Consider the following 6,580-nt stretch of genomic DNA (forward strand, 5'->3'; position numbering starts at 1 on the left):
AGAAGCATGGGGAAGGGGGACGAAGGAGAGAGGAAGAGGGGGTACTTAGACGAGAAAGGGAGGGAGGGTTGAGGGTAAGATGGAAGTTTTCAGACAAGTCACGTGAGAGAGGGGTGGGGGTGAAAAGGAGGGTGAGACGGGTGGGGATAAATGGGAACACCAGTGGACAGAATGGGGAGCGAGACGGGAGAGGAAGAGTGGGAGAGGGAGTAAGTGGGGTGGTGCAGGGGGTGAATGAAGAGGGTTGGGAAGGGAGGATATTAAGAGAAATGGGATAGGGAGAAATCAGGTGAGAACGGCAGGATGGGGAGGTGGTGGGATGGGGGTGGGACACAGAAGGTAAGGGAGATGGGAGGTGGTAGAAGGAGAATGTGAGAGGGAAAAGGCGAGTTCGGGGAGTGGGAGAATAGTATGGGGATAAAGCACGGTGCAGTGGGGAGAAAAGGGTAAGAGGGAGTAGGAGGGGATGAGAGAGAGAGGGAGGGAAAGGGAGAAGAGAAGGAGGGAAAGGGAAGGAGTCGTATTGGGAGAAAGGATGGGTTCGGTGGTGGTGTGGAGTAGGGTGTGGGTAGGAAGTTTTCAGACATGTAACGTGTGATTAGTGTTTTTACTTTTTTATTCGCGTATCGAACGGCATGCAACGCTTTCGTAACAGGTGAGACAGCCAGACAGCCAACCACGCTATCATACAGGTTCCATATTTACGAAACTTCTTGAGCTGAAACGGTGCATAAAACTGCTTGTTATAGTTTCATCTTCACTCATACTGTTACCATACATTTCACAACTAAACCAAACCTTTATGTATGAGTATATTCTGTTGCCTCCAGACGATCATATTTAGCTTAATTCCATCACAAAGGGGTCCTTAATTGTTTACATTGCACTTTCTTCAGCCAAGTTTATTTATATTATGAAAGACCTTTTAAATGGAGGATTAAATAATGCTTTCAGCAACTCCTTCACCACTCGATGGCTTTCCTAAACAGCATCAAATCGCCTGTTTGAAAAAAGACAACAGTGAAGGAGTTGAGAGTGCTTGTTAACAGTTGCCCCTTTCATAAAAGTTTACAACCAAGTAAGGGTGAATATTATAATGAGCTGATTACGAGACTGCTAATGAAGGTCTGTATTCTTTGTATTTTCCCTGCACTCATATTAAGCGCTTCAAGGACAAACTAGAGTGATTTTATTTAGGCTAAGAAGGATCTTTAATAAGGAAGAGTCTCGCCTAAGCTGAATACAACTGCCTGGAATTCGCAGTAACAAAATTTTAAAAGCAGTTCAGGCGAGCAGCTCATCCACATCGAGTAAAACACCAGACAGTTACAACTAAAAAAGATGATAAAACCACTTTACATTATCGAAAGCATTATCCCCTTGAACATGACATTTTAAAATATTTTCTACTGCACTCACATGATTCTACTCAGTTTACGAGAGCTTTCCTATAAGTGAAGAGGTTAGTGAAAGCTCAAACCCTTCATTTCCATGTTTCTCGTAACCTGAATATAATCGACAATGAACAATAAGTCGTCAATGTAAAGTGATCGACTGCTACAGAGACTTGTTTATCTCACAAATCAATCAATGAAGGCTATATCTTACTCCGCCAATTCGAAAAGTCTCTCCCAAACAGTGAAATATCGTCAGGAGCTGGTAAAAAGGGGCGTCCTCATTACCGTAACACGAAAAACTAAGCGATCACTGACATACAATGCACTGCTATAAAAGATTCGTTTATCCTCCAAATAATTTAAGCTTCTTTATATATACTCCCTCTACAGGAGTTCGGGAGGCGTGGGCGTGGGGTGGTGCAGACGGGCTCCTGGCTGGCTAATTTACTGATCTCGTTAGCCAAAGCCAGACCCCCCTCTATATTTTCCCTCAACTTCCCCGATACATAATACTTACTCATTCCCAATATGAGGCTGTGTATATTTTTTAGGGCCTTCCAGGAGTGGATGGACTTAAGGCTTCTTGAATTTGCTTAAACCTTTGTCCCTTGCCTGTACATTTAGCTACAGTATTGCAAGCCTATAAATGTATACACTAGATGTTCCTAAATTTTCCTTTAACTTCCATGATACATAATACTCATTCCCAATATGTGCCAAAAATCCTTCTGTATTTTCCTTAACCCCCATAAGCCTAGGCACGTTGGTTGCATTATATTTTAATTACAAACAGACATTATTATTCAACGTAGGAATGGGTTTTCAATCTGGAAGAGTAAGAGAAAGCAGTCACCAACCCCTTTTCAACGAAAGGTCTTTCCCATCTTGCATAAAATCGTCCGGTAGAAGTTACGAATGAAGCAAAGAATAAAATCGATCCATAACCCGTGTAAAAACTTATGAATGAACAAACACAAAAGAAAATAAAACAAAAATAACATCGACAACCGCTGGGGAAACCTATGAATGAAAAGTTACAAAAGAATCCCCCTCTGGTTTGTTTAATCTCTTCTCTTCGATGACAACTTTTCACTATAGTCTTCGTACCTCCAGACGATTTGGTTCAGCACTGGATAGGCCATGTGTAGACTCGAGATGGAGGTAAAAACAGTCTCCATTAACTTCCTCTTAGCCTGGTATCTTACCCTATGCTGCATAACACAGAGAACATCACTGAATTGAAGGAGCTAAACCTTGCCGATGCCTTAATACCTTTTTACCTTCAACATACGCGTCTTTCTTTTTATCCTCTTTTCATTCGAAGACGTCTTTTTTTCTTATCATTTATTTTTGCATTTTCCAGACGATTTCATTCAGCTTAGGAGAGACTTTGGGGGACTGAAGATGTTAGATACAGCCTTCAGTAACCCCTTCACTACAAGAGGTCCCGCCTATACTGAATAAAATCGTCCGGTACTGGCAAGACATAAAATTTACTGTCCATGAATATATTCCTAACCAATTATGAAACTCCTATATACCGGATAATCTCGAAAGGATCTCCCTATATCATCTTTAAACTTTATCGACGCATAATACCTCCTCGCCGTCAATAAATACGACTTTCTTTTAAGGAGTTACTACCGTGAATCCATAATAAGGGTTCCACATGGACTGAAAACATAGACCCTGGAAATATAGACCCCAGACCCGTAACTCATTCCCTAACCAAGAATTATGAAAAAGTTCGATGGCCTGTGTCGTTCTTCTTACACTCCCTTTAATTCTCTTATTCTGGCTACCTCTACTTGCTTAGCTTGGGGAAATTTTATAAATTACTGGGTTACGAAGAATCTTCAGTTTTCCTTTCGCTGCTGAGGTATCATTCGGGTTAAATCCAGACGGTTTTATTAAGTCAAAGAAATTACAACAACACTGTATTGTCTCATTCAATATATGGACTTAATTTTTATCCTCTCACCAGACGATTTCTTTCATCTTGACATATTTCTTGGGCTAAAAAAAAAAAAAAAAAAATCGGCTAATCCTTTCGCCACTACTGACTTGCTTCGACTGATACTGGGATTTTTTAACTTCAGCTGAGAGAAATCTAAGAAGTCAAACAGTTAGCAATTCTTGGCAGTCCTTTCCGCCCTAAATAAACCTCTGCCTACGCTTACTCTGTTTCATAATCTTTTGACCTTTATGATGCTACTGAAATAAAAGTGGCAAAAATAATACCTGGTCACAAGGTATAGAGTGAAAAGCAAGTATTACATCTTTCATACACGTCCACTGTCAGGCTGAGGCAGAATGGTTAGAAACATATCCTTCTCCCATCCCTCCCCATCCTTCACACTACACACTAAACTCCCACTCACCCCATCAATCTCCCACACATTCCTACTGCCACATCCCTACCATTCTTCTTCCCTCCACGAACTAAATTCACTCCAACCCCCATCTATCCCCTCACTTTCCTACATCCACACCCCATCCACAAATGAGATTCACTCCCGCCCCCACCAATCCCCTCACACCTTCCTATTCCCTGCCCCCCCTCCTCCCTCTTACTACTTTTCGCTTCTCCACACCCGACACGCACAACACTCACTTCCATATAATCACCCACACCCAGACCAACACCCAGATCTCAAAACCTACCTTCTCATATCCAGACCCTAGCTTCAACACCCCCACTCCTCTCTCCCTTCCCCCACATCTTCCCTGCCATTCATACACACAAGAACCCAATGCTACACCTTACACCCTACCCATCCCAGTCCCACACCCCACCCACAACACCCCCACACTCCAACTTCTCCACCCCCACACTCCACCCACCCCACCCTACCCTACAGGGCGGGGCTATGAACCCCCCCACCACCCCCACCTCCCGTATCCTAGGCAGGCCCATCTTCATAAGAATTAAATTTCCGATGCCGAGGCTATTTCATTTCCCTCACTCCTGATGCACGGCCACGACTCTCTCTCTCTCTCTCTCTCTCTCTCTCTCTCACACACACACACACACACACACACACACACAGAGTCTCGGCTCCCTCTCTCCACGACCCTCTCCCTCCACCTTAACATCTCTTTCCCACGCCCACCTCCACCCTCACGCACACTCTCCCGCCCCTTCTCACGCGAAACTGACCCCTCGCACGCACACGCAACCTGCAGTCCCTCGTGAGCAACGGCGTGCTTATATTTTGCTATTCCTATGGGCAGGCGTGTTTACTTTCCTTACTTACTTTGGTCTTTTATTGTTCTTCTTTTGTCTTTCCAGGTCCTGTTTTAATATTCCTGCCTCTATTATTTTATTTTACCTAGTATATACATCTACTAGTAAAAGGGAAAATGGAGGCTATATCTTACCCCAACTTTTCGATTTTTTCTCCGGAGTGAATATAATTGTCTCAAAAAAAAAAAAAAAGAAAGAAAGAAAGAAAAGAAAAGAACGAGGCAAAATCAAAACACATCACTGCACTGATCAGATTCACAATAACGCACAGCTAAAAATGCCGAGACAGTATTAATGGCGACAAAAAAGCACATCAAAAAAGGGGAATCCAAAAACACTGACCTAGTTTGGGGAAAAGGCATACCAGTGAGGAAAAAAAAAAAAAACAATGCGCATGGTTTGGTGAAAATACTATCTATCTATCTACCTATCTATAGCCCGACGCCCTAATCCCGCAAAGGGTGGCCGCAGACAAAACGCCTCCAAGTCACTCTGTCACCCACCATTCGACTACCCTCCCCCCAACTCACCCCCCCCTCCCTCATATACCTCTCAACTCCATCCCTCCACCTCATCCTCGGTCTACCCCTCCCTCTCCCTCCCTCCACCTCACCTACATACACCCTCTTAGTCAGTCTTTCATTCTCTATTCTCTCCACATGTCCAAACCACCTCAGTGTATTTCTCCTAATCTTTTCAACCACATCCACATCTACCCCACAACGTTCCTTCACTTCTTCATTCGTCAACCTGTCCCTCCACGTCACTCCACATGCTCCTCTCAAGTAACTCATTTCCACTGCTCTCACTCTTGACTTGTTCCCCTCTTGCAAGGTCCACGCCTCGCTTCCATACGTCAGTGTAGGGATCAAAATACCATCATGCAGTGACTTCTTAACTTCCATACTCACCTCCCTATTTCTCATCACTGCTTTCAGTGTACCAACAACCTTTCTTCCCTGCTGTACCCTTTCACGTACTTCATCCCCCAAAGTTCCATCCTTACTCATCACACTACCCAAGTACTTGAATGCACTCACATTCTCCATATCCTCACCATCCAACCTCACTGCACATTCTGTGACTTCCTTCCTCTCAAACACCATAACTTTACTTTTGTTTACATTAACTTTCAGATTCCTCCTCCTACACACTGTCCCAAATTCATTCACCAAACCTTGCAACTCCCATTCATCTTCACTCAACAATACTGTATCATCAGCAAACAGCAACACCGGAAGCCTCCAAATCTCACCCTCATTCATTAGGGCCACCCCCACATCCACTGCCCTACCTTGCACCTCCTTTACAACCCCATCCATATATATATTAAACAGCCATGGAGACATCACACAACCCTGTTTCAGTCCCACATTGAGATCAAAGAACTCACTCAGCTCACCATCCACTCGCACCGTAGCCCTAGCTCCATCGTACATACTCTTCACAGCACTCAACAATTTCCCCTTCACTCCATATATTCTTAATACCTTCCACATACCTTGCCTATCTATTCTGTCATAAGCTTTCTCCAAGTCCATGAAGGCAGCATACACTTTCCTTCCCTTCTCTAGATACTTCTCCAGTAAACATCTTAGAACAAATATCTGATCTACACACCCTTTTCCCTTCCTAAATCCCCCTTGTTCTTCTCCAACTAGCTCCTCTGTCATATGCCTAACCCTATCAATGAGTATTCTACCATATATTTTACCAGTCACACTAAGAAGGCAAATACCCCTATGGTTACCACATACTTCTCTCTCCCCTTTTCCTTTGTACAGAGGAACAATTATACCTGATTTCCAGTCCTCTGGAACCCTTCCCTCTTCCCAAGCCAATCTACACAACTTCCATATCCACTCCACAACAATCTCACCCCCATACCTAAGCATTTCACCACACACTCCATCAATTCCTGGGGCCTTTCCCAACT

Source organism: Coenobita brevimanus, chromosome 88 (genome assembly GCF_032717465.1).
Source record: "Coenobita brevimanus isolate Jiangsu-jjx chromosome 88, ASM3271746v2, whole genome shotgun sequence".
Taxonomy (NCBI): domain Eukaryota; kingdom Metazoa; phylum Arthropoda; class Malacostraca; order Decapoda; family Coenobitidae; genus Coenobita; species Coenobita brevimanus.